Here is a 14,826-nt window from a genome sequence, read left to right on the forward strand (position 1 = left end):
GTGCAATCAATCCTCAGCCCACAACCTTTGGATATCCCTGCTGTATTGTAGGCTCCAAAATAAGCTAGATGGTCTTCTGAGGAAGGATGACAGTCCCCTCCAAATACCAGGAACCCCCTCCCCAACAAACCCAATGCTGAATGATCCCCTTTCTTATCTTTCTTCAGCACCCACCTAAAAATGCTGATGCTGATGATATTACAACAGTATATTGTATACTTAATATAAGCCATGATTTATTTGAGTCAACCACAACTTGCACACAATGTGCCATAAATCATGCTTGGCTTTGTACAACAGCTGAGCCACAAACAAGCAAACTGGGTTTACTTTTGCCTGATATGCACCTCAGCTCCTGTTTAGTTAAGGATTGTGGGAGTTGAAATGGAACATGCCTGGAGCGTACAATTTTCATATACCAAAATTGTTCTGATAGAATACATTTAGATTGTCAACTGGTCAGGGACAGACAAAAAATAATAATCAGTGTTTTGACCTGCTCTTGTGCCCTTAGCAGTTTGATTTGCACGAATTAACAGCTGAAACTTTTCCAGATCTGGAAGTCGCTACTAACTGCTAAAGCCAAGTTAAGGAATCTGCTGAAAACAAAGCAAACTTTTGCTAACTTGCATGCACATATATTTCTAGTGGAAATACCCAGTTGCGTCCAACAGTCAGAGAATTAGGATTAATGAGTGATGTCTTCAAAGCAGTGCTGTGTGGCTGGTAAGAAAATAAGCACCTAAACAGATGCACATTTTGTGTCTGCAAATGTTCAAAGGCACCTCTATATCGATCTGATTCTTGCTAGTACTTTTATACGTGGCCCTATGTAAAACGAGAAACTAAACCTAAGACCATGTTATACCATAGACTGCCTAACCCTCATGGCAAAGTAGGGGTTTTTTGGGGGGAGGGGTGTTTGTATGCTCTAGAGAGCCTCTGACTCCAGGCTGATGGAGACAGATCCCCTTTGGACTGCCACATATAGGATTCATTTGAACAAGTGAACAGGTAGTTGAATATTGTTGGACAATAACAGGGTGAGTAATATACATTTCCTCATCATAAGGTTCACTCAATGGATTGACACCTGTCTCCATCTCTCTCTTTGGTTCAACCTGACTTGCTGCACAAGACCGATCTGAAAATACAGTGGGACCGTGCCATACATTCAGGTCTCTTATAGGACAAGGATTCCATCAAGGAGTTTCCATTTAAAGCCCATTAGCCAATCAGGGATGAGAGATTTAATTTCTGAAAAGGATTCTTCTCTACTGGTAGTTCAGCCTATTTTTTTTCATTTTCAAGGTCTAATTTCAACGTTGAGCTGCATTTGTTTAGAGAGATAAGAAAGGCAACCTGCATATGATGGTTACCACTCTTTGTGCACCAGAGTTTATCACTGAATGAAGACTGAACTCATCACTTTTTATGGAAACTTAAGCCCATATAAGCCACGGGGAAAGTGGTGACTTTTTACATTTCCAGTTTTCACAGCTTTGGAATGTATAATGATGATGATGGCTGGAGTTGCCCCTGCCTCTTTTTATTTTCCTTCCCCTCCTCTTTATTATCTCAGTCTTTAGCAGCAGCTGTTGCGGCTTTTTTTGGGTATCAACATGACTAAGAAAGAAGCTTCAATTATATGATGTATTACCAAACAAATTCACACAATGAGGAATGGATGAAAGCAGACCGGGAACTCAGTGCTAGACGTTGTTGACATATTTCATTTACGAATACCAAAAATGATTTTAAAGTTCCCTCATCAAATACTAATTACAGTTTAGCTTCCTCTCTCCCTCACCAAGGAAGGGACACGGAGGCATTAGCAATTCTTTTAAATCAATTTATAGTTTGAACATGAATAAAATTGCAATTCTTAGAAAATAGGGATAGAGCCATCTCAGCTGCAATACTAGCATGTTCCAACTGGGCTAATTGGAGAAATTTTCTTGACTCTCCAGTCCTAGGCTCACCCCTCCCCTTCAATTGCATTTTAAAATATTTGTAATAGGAAACAAATTCCTGATTGGGAAACTCTTTGAAACGGGTCCAGAGAGGAAATATTCAAACTACAAATGTCCTTTGGCCAAGGAATTCTGTGATGAAAACCAGAGGAATTCCACTTTATAGAACAAGAATAAACCTTCCTTTTGGTCTTTCTCTCAGCAAGGTAGCCCTGAATGAGGCATTGTATTTTCTCGGCCTTCTTTACCCTTCTTGCCATTTATCAATGTTTCAAAACAGGCCAGGATGAAATCAATAACTATAATCATAGAAATGCCTAATTCAATTTGCTGGGGGGAAAAAACTTATGAGAAGAGGCTTTTAAACAACAAAAGAACAGCAGCAACGGAAGGTAGAAAAAGGAGATCAGAGAATGATGGTTATTTTACAACTGCAACTGCTCTAATGTGGCACTCTGGAGTTTTAGGACTACAAATCCCAGAGTTCCCAACCAGGATCTGTCCAATCTCAAGGGTCAGCTGCAACCTGCATGTGCATGCCTGCTCTTGGAAAACAACAGTAGCAGGACAATGCCATCCTCAGAGAGTCACCCTTAAAGGAAAGACAGAAGGACCGTATTTGCACGAAATCATGGATCATGAACTAGCCACCCCCCTCCTACTATGAATGTTGTGTGAACCCAAACTCCTTAACTGAATTATTAAGTAACTTTAAAAATTGCACAACACACTAGGCTAAAACGTGGTTGGCTAGTTTGTGGTTCAGCTTATCTTGCAGACCCTGTTCTTAAATGAAGACCCTTTGTCCACCGGGCTGATTTGCAGCCATGCTATGCTATTGTTGAACCATGTTTATTGAATAAACCAGAACAAGCACACTAAGTTCAAATCATGCAAATGACTACATGCCAAGGTTTTCTACAGTTCAAGTTCTTTGTAAACTTGACACAAATCTAAGCCAAGCTATTATTTCTCTAATCGGTTACTGAGCTTTTAATATGGTCTTCACCCAATGCAGCTGATCCCTCAAGGATTGTCCTGGATGGTTCTGAGGGAAACATCCCTAGGCTGTAGGAGGCATGGACAAACCACTTCCATATTGCTAGCCCCCAAAGTACATTTTATGGTAGTAGCAGAGGTGGCACTCAGCAGGTTCTGACCAGTTCTGGAGAACCGGTAGTGGAAATTTTGAGTAGTTCAGAGAACTAACAAATACCACCTCTGACTGGCCCCGCCCCCATCTATTCTCTGCCTCCCGAGTCCCAGCTGATTGGCTGGGTCTTCTTTGGTTGCCCTGCACAGGAGAACGGAGCTGGAAAGCAGGTTAGTGGGGTGGGGCGAGAATGTGGATTTTGCAGTAACCTTCTGCCACGCCCACTAAGCCACGGCCACAGTACCGGTAGTTAAATTTTTTGAATCCCACCACTGGTCCAGCAATATATTGTAAATCAAGGATTGTGATTGACACTAATTTATTTACAGACAGCTTTACCAACATACCTGAAGATGCTGCAAAATAGACCGAAATAACAAACAATTCTTTCTCTATGCCATAGTGAAGCTGTACTTACAAATTTCTGGCAGCTGCTAAAGACACAAATCTGCCATTGTAAAATGGGAACAACAATTCTTTTGATAAAGACTAAGATAAGGGTCAGAAGGAATACTTTTAAGAATCTCTCTGTATAAATGGTAGTTGGATGTTCACAGATGTAAAGGACTGGCACTATGCACTGAATGTTTAGCTAAAGCAGCCTGGTTTCCTGCATCTTTCCCCATCCTTATAGTTTTGAACTTGAGTCATCGTTCTTTTCTCAGGCCAATTCTCATAGATGCTGTGCATCAAGGGATTATTAGATATGGCCTGTGTGACAATAATTCATATTAAAAGAAACCAAATCTTTGATTTAATAAAAGGATGTTTTGATCGGTTTTGACAATCTTGCTACCAAAGAATTTCTAAATGTGAGATGACAGCCACACTTATTTGCAGTGTTCTCTTCAATGAATCTTTCCATGAGAAATCTGCCTGCCTAAACTCTCATCACTCATTTCTGTTGAAATAACATTTCTGCAGTGTCTAAGAGCAGGAACAATAAGGATAATTCACTCTGACCAGCGTCAGTCACCCTGCAGGCTCTTTCCCTATACTGCTACTAGAAATTATTCTAATAGTAGATTCCACAAATTTAATACTGGGCCTTCTAGATTATTGGCCGTGCACTCACTGCTATTCCACATTTAAACCTGGATTATATCATTGGATTAGATCCTTTCTATTCCCCCACCTAGTTTGGTTCATGTTCCATTATTTCCACCTCTATGAAAGGGAAGGATTTGGGGTGGGAATGAGACTTCTTCCTGTGCCAGTTGTTTCGAATGGCTGCATTCCCAAGAACTGCCACGTCAAAGTGACTATAATCAGCCTGACTTTGAGCTGCTTCTGAAGGATCAGATCAAAGAATGGAAGTTGTCACAGAGTCTGAGCCAACTGAAAGGAGCTATGTGGCCTCAGAGATGTGCAGGGGTGCATGTGCAGAAGCACTTGAGGAATGTGAGATGTTCTGAACAAGAAGAGGAATTATGTGTGCAATTGTGTTAAAATCTCTCAAATCAAGGTTAGAGGACTCGGCCAAAGTCATTGAGGATTTATACTTTTCTGAACAAAGTTAAGATTAAAAAAAAAAATTGACCAGGCTAGTATCTGACACAGCTGTGTGACTGAAATTATCTCGGTTGCCACTGTGGAGAATCTATACCGAAAGATAAATGGGCATAATGCAAACCAGCGATTCTCCTTAATCTTTCAACAGCTTTTGACACAGTTGAACAAAATATCCCCCTGAGGGTCTCTGCCAGGAAAAGCTGTAAGACAGGCACAATTTTCCAATAATGTTGGTCTTCTCTGAAGAGGAAATCCCAGAGGAGGTGCTGCTGGTTTACTATTCTCCCCTGGGCCCTCTAACACAGGATTCCATTTCCTCTCTGTGGTATTTCATTCCTACCGGAAATTGCTACAAAAAGCCATGCCCAGATTTTTGGCTGGGATGTCATAAGGATGCTTTACTGTGTAGTAGGAGAAGTCAGTTCTAGTCTCAAGTCTTCCTTGTCCAAATGCCAATGACATTTCCATCAGTTGGATTATCATCAAACACTATGCCGAGATTTTCCTTCAACAGACAGTCCAGGATCTTCAATCAATTGTAACGGTAGGATAAATCTTCTGTTGTCAAAAGGATACTCTGCTTCATGCTGACAGCATTTCCATTTCATTGGCAACCAATTTGTTAGTTCAAAGGTCACTTTCTGTCCTTTGAAATCCTAATCAAGTGTAGTTCCCAGAGGCTGCTGAGCTTCAATTCCCACCACACCTCTCCTATCAGTAGTTGGAGATCAATGAGCTGGACCAAAAGCAACGGCTCAAGACCTGCATCCTGATGTGTTGCTCTTCATTTCCTCTTCAGAAGTGCCAATAAACATGTGGCTGGTGTGGCATAAAATGTACAAACCAAAGGGGGGGTGGGGGAACGCAGTGCTTCCCAATGAAGTTTCTCAGCTTGCCTTTAACTGGAAGATGGCCTCATAGAATCATATGAATGGAAGGGACCTTGGCGGTCTTTTAGTTCAATTCCCTGCCTAAGGCAAGAGACCACCTTCCACCCCAGAAAAATTGTTGTCCAATCTTTTCTTGAAAACCTCCTGCAATGGACTTCCACAGTTCCAGGAGGCAAGCGAATCCACTGGTAAACTCTTCTCACTGGAAGGAAATTCCTCCTCATTTCCAGATGGGATCTCCTAACCAGCTTCCACCAGTTCCTTCTTGTGTCCTGGGCCTGGATGCTCGTGACTTTGTTATTCCCATAAATGAAGGTGGGATACAAATAAATAAACAAACATTGAATCGGCACTTTTTCATTGTATAAACGGCTTTGAGTATGATTTCTTGCAGAAAAGTGGGACACAGTTGTCATTGTTTAGTCACTTCCAACTCTTCTTGATCCAGTAGGACAGTTTGCCAAGTTAGTTGGCAGCAACTGCCCTCTCTGAGGTGTTCTGAGGTGTTCTGTTCGTGACCTCTCTGATAGCTTTTAAGCCATCTTGATTTCTGCAAGGCTCTTTTTAATGGCCTTCATTTTTTTTTCCAAAGCATAGTCGTCTCAAAATATTCTTGAAGGATAAGATAACCTTTATATTTTTATTTTCATTTTTGGGAGGGATAGGATATAATGGTTGGAATATACTGGTTGAGTGTTAACAGAACCCGCTAATTTCAATCGAGATGTAGAAGAGGTCCACATTTGACTGCACTGTCCAACTTTACCCAACCATTGCTGAGATGAAATCTGACCTCATTACAATTATTTTGGCACAAATATGATTGTATAATTAATACACTGTAAGCCTCAAGTGGAGATCCTTATGGGATGATTTGATTGATCATATACCATCAAGTCATTGTCAACTCTTAATGACAAAATACATTTTCTTCATGACAATCTATCCAGGTAATTTATGTCATCTGGAAAAGCTTTATAGGCCCAAAAGCACCAGTTTCACGGTCGCTGTAACAATGAATGATAGTAAAACCAGTCATTGAGCGAGGACTACCTGTAGGACAATTTGAGCCTGTTCATTTGTGCCTCAACTAAAAATTTGGATCGATATGTTTGATGAGCTATTTGTTGGTTTTCCTGACAGTCCATGGTATTCTAGCGCTCACAATAAGCACTTATATACCACTTCACAGTGCTTTACAGCCCTCTCTAAGCGGTTTACAGAGTCAGCCTATTGCCCCCAACAATCTGAGTCCTCATTTTACCAATCTCGGAAATATGAGTCAACCTTGAGCCAGTCAGGATCGAACTGCTGGCAGTCAGTAGAGTTAGCCTGCAATACTGCATTCTAACCACTGCACCACCACATTTCATTCTCAGAAATCTTTTCTTTTCTTACACCAAAGTTCAAAAGTGTCAACATTCTTCCTATGCTTCTTCTTCAAGTCCAATTTTCCCTTCCACAGCCACAGGAAGCACCACTGCTTGCACATTTCTGTTCTTTGTAGGTACAATATAGACACAAAATGGTGTTTGAATACCTTTTGCAAAGCCTTCGTGGCTGCTACGCTATCAAACAATTAAGCTGCATTTTTATTGAGGTAAAGCACTGACCCTTCAAGTTCAGTAGTACCTAAATGAAATTTCCCAGTTGGGTACCCTTCAAATTTAGATCACACCACCCATTACTCCTGCCTGCTGGATCAGATAGCAGATGTTCAACACATCTGGAAGGCACAAGGTTGGGGAAGGTTGATTTGCACTGCTGATAGTGGCTCTCCCAGATATTTCCCAGCCCCAACTGGAGATAGGATTTTTCAATCTACTTATGGCTTTTCCATTAAATCATCTACAGAATTGTCAAATGTACAGGAACTGGATCCGATCCTTCTCTGTATCCCACCATCTTTTGACAGTTTTTGCACAATATACCTTCTTTTTCAAACTCCATTCCTTAAAACTACATTGTGAGTGGCTGCAAAAAAATGGGGCCCTAGATTCAGATGTGATGTAGTATATATGCTCCTGTGTAAGAACATAAGAAGAGCTCTTCTTGATCATGCCAAAGTATCACTCATCTGCATACATATACCTTGGTGCTTGGTATGAATTTTTTGTTTGACCATCCTGATCATAGTTGCGAGTAAGCATCTTTTTCTGGAGTTTCTCTAATATTTATTTTAAAAGTTATCAAAGGTCTAATCTGTGTCTGTAGTAGAAAACAAAAGAAGTTGTGGGTGGGTGTGCCAAAGGTATGACTTCTGGCTACAGAGGGAATATCACATTTATAATACAAAAGTCTGCCAAATGTATACAAGTTTATACCTGGGGTGGGATTCAAGTTTTTTAACAACCAGTTCTGTGGGCATGGCTTAGTTGGTGGGCATGGCTTGGTGGTCATGTGACTGGCTGGGCGTAGCCAACTCAACATCACTTACATCGAGGCATGCATCTCCTCATCTGGCTTCTCATGACTGTGGGGATGCTGCAACACTCGTAAGTGTGAAAAACGGCCATAAGTCACTTTTTTCACTGCCATTGTAACTTTAAATGGTCACGCCACACAAGCAAAGTACCAGCAAAGGAGGAAAAAAAAAACTCCAGAGAAATTCCAGAGACAGGAAGTCTAGTCCTGCCAAGAATGTAATAAGGGTTAACGGAGAGGCAGTTTCTGTAAGCAACACCAGAATGTTTCCTTCCTGCCTTCCTTGCAGGATTAGACCAGTAATTTCTTCTAACAACCGGTTCTCCGAACTGCTAGGTGTGAACCTGTAGAATCCCACCCCTGGTTTATACACACACACACATTATTGCGGATGCTGTAGTAACATGTAAGGAAGAATTTTTTCTCTCTCTGACACCCACCAAGACTGACTAATTGCTTAATGGCAGGGTTAGCCTTGAAATAGCATAAATTACCTGCATATCTCATACCATCTTATATACTCAGTATGGCAAAGCTGAAGTCCAAGTATTCCTTTTCTACAGCCAACATACAACTTTGATCCTATGCTTGTGTCTTTAACTCACGTTGTTGGGCAGTCTTGGTTGAGCCAGACAGTAAACCAGAATACTAAATTCGTGCCTCTTCCATCCTAATGAGATCACCTTCCCTGGCTCAGCCAGTATCCCAAACAGGTCCTTTTTGGGATACCCTTGGTTGCCTGCCTGCCTTACAATTGGGAGAGAGAGGTTGGCTTTTGGCCAATGTAATGAACAGCTCTTAGCTAGAGCAGAGCTGGTATTGATCGCTGCTAAGTGCTGGTTGTTCCCTCTGTGCTGATTCAGAGGTTGATTCATGCAGAAGTGTCCAATCAAGAGGCAGTGGGGGAAGGAGAAGACTAAAAAGGACTACTGGTCCTGGAGTGAGGTAGCCCATTGCCTGGGCTTAGTGGAAGAAGCAAACGAATCTAATATCTCGGTGTAGTATGATGACTGCAATGGCAAACTTGGGGCTCACTAAGAAAGACTGGCCTTTATTTGGATCAGGCACCACTGTCATTGCCTGCCAAGTAGAACGGGCAATAAGGAGAATTCCATCATCACTTCTCTTTCCCAAAGAAGACATGCATTTCCATAGCAAATTCCAATGATCAACCTTAACACTGAATTCCCATTAGACTGGTTCCCAGTAGGAATTAACTTAGTTGTTGAGTGGCTTAGCCCCATGGTGCATATTTGTGCTGCTTCTTTCATTTCTTGGCATGCTGCACAATGGCATTTTAGTGGGCAGCAGAAACACCCTTTCTTCTGCATGTGCCTTTTGCTTAATGTTCTGTACACAGAGAGTGAAGGCTTGAAAGTTGCGTAACTGCTGAATCATTCTAATGCAGGTGGTTTTTAAGAATTCTGTCCCTACTCCAGCAAAGAGGGATTTGAAAAGGTTTAAGAGGTGATGATTGCATGAAAGGTTGTACTATTAAAAAGCTACACGTGTATCATTCACACACACACACACACACACACACACACACACATTGTGGTTTTTAAGTCAATGAGATGTAGCTGCACATTTCTCAGTATGAATTGCAAGCGATTGGCTACTTTTAACTTTCAAGGAAAAGCAACAAGTAAACTTGGTTGGTTGATGGAAGTACAAAAATCTGGCTTCTCCACCTGTGGTCTTGAAGCCTAGAAATTTAGCAAATAATTCCTTATCTATCACATGTCAACAAACTCTTCACCTATTGAATTCTGCCTACCATGCCACAGTTAGTCAATCCAAAAGCCTTGAACATCAGAAATAAATGTGAAAAACTTAACAGCTGGCTTAAGGTTTATCAAGGAAAAAGAGTGGGCTGGGGAAAAGATCATCTTAGGAGATATTTAGATTTGGTACGGTTGCTCTTGCCACCGGTTTGAACCATTGCAGACATGTTTCAAAGCTGTACATGGGTTCTTCATAAGAACTGGTATGTTTCAGAAGAGGAAAATTTTGATAGTACCAGTTAAAGAACCATAGTATAAAGCTCACAATGAACTCACCACAGCCATATGATTCTTACAATTGGGTGTGTTCCCCTCTGAATGTTTTCCCTGGGACAACACAGTTTTATATCTTATGTTCCTGTTACATCAAATGAAGAAAACTCCCCTTAGCTTGATTTTCTGACCATGCTCATCTCCTTTCCATCTCCCATCTGAGCAATGTAAAGTCTTAGTTCTTCCAGGATTAAGAACCATTTTCAAATTAGATTGGTTTTCCCCAAAAATCTGTAGGTTAAACTATAAACAGGTCTTTAAACAATAGCTTTGGATATTGCTAGGGCTGCTGTATCTCGGTGATGAAACTCCAAATGCCCTCTAGGTGGCAGTAAGGAGACTGTTTTCAGTATCTTGCCTTTTAATGGTGGTTTGGACTTCTGCAGCCTGGAAAGAGTACTGTAGTCTGTCAACCCAAAAGTTTGATGCAGAAGCATCAAGGAAGCGTCATACTTTTCATACAATTGTCAACAAGAGCCTCATTACATCCTTTCCTTTTTGCTATGAATCTCTCCACTTTCCAAAATCAGTGTTTTTCTCCTTCCCTTTCTGAAATGGCTTTCCAATACACAATATTTGAGAGGCTGCAAAGATTTACTTACAACTGTAAAGGTGAACGGGCCCCATGCCTAGTATTCATCAGCCATCAACAAACTTGGCCTTCACTGAATCTAATGAAGTCACTCCAGGTTCCTTAGTTTATTTAAAATAACCAAAGTTTTCTCACATATTGTCAGGGCATACTAAAGAGATTTCCTAAAGCTCGGTGCATTCTTTGCACTTTATAAAAGTTCACTGCAGTACTGTAGCTTTGTAGAGGAACAGTGGATTGGATGTTTCCATCTAACCAAGGATTTCAACTCTTCTGGGACAATCATTTCCCTTATTTTGCTTTGTTGGCTTGCTTCTTTGACATTTGCGTACATTGCCCCATCATGATTGTCACTTTATTATTATGCATTTAACAGCAATACAACAATTTGCAGTCGTAAGCAAGTAATTACATTCATTTCTCTAAATGGGAACTATTGCTATGCAGGTTTCAGCAGAACAGACTTTGAAAAAAGGTACCCAACCTGGAAAAGTTAGTAGGATTTACAGTTCTGATCACCTGACAATCATACAATGGATAAGATGTTTTAAGGGTGCTCTGTTTTTTTGATAGCTTTGCACTAGCTAGAAATCAACAAGTCATTTTCCCCCCAATACAGCAAAAAACCTGTACTTATTGAAATCTGACAGTCATATAGCTGTAAAAATCAACATATAGTCTAGAGCAGTGGTTCCCAACCTTTTTTTCGCCCCGCCCCCCTAAAGAAATTTCACTCAAACCTCGCCAATTGACTTAGGAACACGCGTGAAATAATGGTAGATTGACTTTAGTATGTGGACACTACTGAACTACTAGACAAAGTTAATATTGATAATAAAAAAAAAAAAAAAAAAAAAAAAAATATATATTATAAATTTTTAATGGAATATCGTCTCACACCCCAGGTTGGGAACCCCTGGTCTAGAGGAAAGAAAAAGACAGGAAATTGCTTTATCATAAACCGGGGTTCAACAATAATGCTAAACCATAATGAGGATGGTATTTATTTTTAACTTGGCTTAACACTATGTGTGTGAACTAGACACATTATCTTGAAGAAATCAAGGTTAAAGCCAGAGGTGGTATTCAGCAGGTTCTGACCAGTTCTGGAAAACCGGTAGCAGAAATTTGAGTAGTTCAGAGAACCGGCAAATACCACCTCTGACTGGAGATTTTACACAGGATCCTTCCCTTGACACGCCCACCAAGCCACACCCACAGAACCGGTAGTAAAAAAAATTGAAGCCCACCACTGGTTAAAGCAAACTGTACGGTTGCATAGATGCGAACCTAGCAAGTGTGTCCATCTACCAGGCATCCATATCTGGTTTATGCAAATCTAAAAGACCATTAGATGGCAACACGGAGAATTCACCAAGTTCTTTGTTATGATCTGGATGTCATCTTCATTTTTACAGCCCAAAGTATGCTTATTTACTTCAGCACTGTACTTCATGATTAAAGCAACTCTCTGTCCCAGGTCTTCCCCAGAGGCCTTTTCTATCAGTTGTTACCTCATACTTTCAAGTGGAGATATTAGGGGGTGCACTACTGGGATCTTTCTGCACCCAAAACGAGTTCCTGACCACCAACATATGTTTGCCTTCAAATTGCATGTACTTTCTGTGTAAAAGAAAATAGTGACTTGCAGGCAAGTTACTGGGAGGAAGAGCTGCTTATCTTTATCCTGTCAACAACAGTGATCAAGATTATCTGGCAGAAGGAGGAAGATGGTGTAAGTGGTGAAAATGCAGAATGTTTGCTAGGGCTGTGCAACCAGTGGGCCTCAGGGCCGCCCCAAATTGCACGCCCCTGACTTGTAAAGCCAGTTGTCTTTGGCTCATTAGCTTAGCCAAATTAAGATACCGGTAAATCAAATTGTGGCTTGGGGCCATGTTGATTGGAATCTTTTTCTCTCTGGGCAGTGAATTGTGGGAAGTTACTGAGATATTATTTATTTACTACCTTTTGAAACCAGCGATCAGCAACAGCTGTAAGACCAGCCCTAAACCATGAATGCAGAAATTCGTGGCTAAAGATAATGGGTGCGAGACATGCAAGATTTTCATTATTTTTAAAGGCTTTCTGGAATGGGAAAAGGAAACTTGTAAAGACTTCCATTCTCGATGCGTTTATTATCTCTGGACTTTAAACTGTCCCAGGAGATGAACAAGAAAATAGGAAGTCTTACCACCGAGATACGACGAGGTGCAAACAAAAAACAAAACAAAACAAACCACACGTTCCACTTGGTTTACAAACATTCTCAGGCGCCTGTACTGGGTCCCAGCCTCTAATGGTCTCTCTCTCTTTTTTTGCAGCTGGAGAGGGGCGAAGGATACGACGCAACCTCGGGATCCCCGCAGCCTGAGGGAGTTCTTGGCCTGCCATGTGGCTACGACCACATCACAAAGCGGCCTCGGACCTCAGTTCCTCCAACCCCTCTGCGGGTGGCCAGGTTTGTTTATCAGCATCCACACCTTCATTTAGAAGGGTGAACCCTTTCTTCCTAAACACGGCTAGGATCTTTACAGGTAGGTCCTGATAGGTCAGAGGTCTCCAAACTTGGCAACTTTAAGACTTGTGGACTTCAAGTCCTAGAATTCTCCTGCCAGCTATGCTATGTGGTAGGCCCTTGACTTGCAGGACAGAAGTGGGGTGGGAAATGGATTGTTATAATAATCGGAATTAAAGAAGCATGCGATCACGGCATGTTCTCTCCCTGCCGCTGGGGAGTCCTGCGTTTCCTCGTTCCTCTGACCTTGAGGTACGGCGCGGTCCTTCCCTGCTGTAGCTGGGCCCCTCAGACTAGGGGCAATACCTGGCTTGCTGATGATTCAGTGGCTGCCGCTTTCCCCTGATTTCAGACAGAGTTTGCTAGGGGACTTGGAGGCTGAAAGGTAGGAAGAACAGTTACAGGAATGTCCGGTGGTGTATTAACCATTAAGCAGACTAAGCACATGCTTAGGGCACCAGGCCCAAAGGGGGCACCACAAAAACTTTTATGTAGCCTAAGCTTGGCTTCGTTTGTACAGTATGTACAAAGTGGGGGGGGGGAACCAAGATTTGTCAGTGCTTAGGGCACCAGTGAGCCTTAATCCGTCACTGGGTATGTCTAGCTGCCCAACCCAACAGTTCTGCAACCCAACAGGGCAGACACAGACTTCAGAGGGTAACTAGGACTGCAGAAGAAACAATTACTACCAACCTGCCTTCAGTCGAGGACCTGCATACTGCACGAGTCAAAAAGAGGGCTGTGAAAATATTTACAGACCACTCACATCCCGGACATAAACTGTTTCAACTCCTTCCCTCAAAATGACACTATAGAGCACTGCACACCAGAACAACTGGACACAAGGACAGTTTTCCCCTGAACGCCATTACTCTGCTAAACAACTAATTCCCACAACACTGTCCAACTATTTACAAAGTCTGCACTACTATTAATCTTCTCATCACTCTTTATCACCCATCCCCTCCCACTTGTGACTGTATGACTGTAACTTTGTCTCTGGTGTACTTATGATTAATATTGACTCTTTCCTAGTATGATTGATTGCTTGTTGTACCCTATGACTATCATTAAGTGTTGTACCTTATAGTTCTTGACTCCTGACGAATGTATCTTTTCTTTTATGTATACTGAGAGTATTTGCACCAAGACAAATTCCTTGTGTGTCCAATCACACTTGGCCAATAAAGAATTCTATTCTATTCTATTCTATTCTATTCTATTCTATTCTATTCTATTCTATTCTATTCTATTCTATTCTATTCTATTCTATTCTATTCTATTCTATTCTAATTCTATTCTAAGGAAAAGAAGGACAAGGGGAGACACAATAACACTGTTCCAATATTTGAGAGGCTCCTACAAAGACAGGGCGAGGGTGGCAAACTATTTTCCAAATCCAAAGCAATAACAGGCAAGACAAGAAACGGTGGTTGAAAACTAATCAAGGAGAAAAGCAACCTAAAATTAAGGAGAAATTTCCTGCCGTGAGATCAATTAACCAGTGGAAGAAGTTGCCTTCAGAAGTTATGGGTGCTGCATCACTGAAGACTTTCAAAAAGGGGACTGGATAACTATTTGTCTGAAATGATATAGAATCTTCTGCTTGAGCCAGGGGTTGGACTAGAAGACCTCCATGGTTCCTTCCAGCTCTATTCTTTTGTGTTCCATTATCCCTGAAACGAGCAAGGTCTCTTGCTCTGTATTACT

This window comes from Notechis scutatus, chromosome 2 (assembly GCF_049901735.1).
Source record: "Notechis scutatus isolate UNSWTSFEM ecotype Mainland chromosome 2, rNotScu1.2, whole genome shotgun sequence".
In the NCBI taxonomy this organism is placed as follows: Eukaryota; Metazoa; Chordata; class Lepidosauria; order Squamata; family Elapidae; genus Notechis; species Notechis scutatus.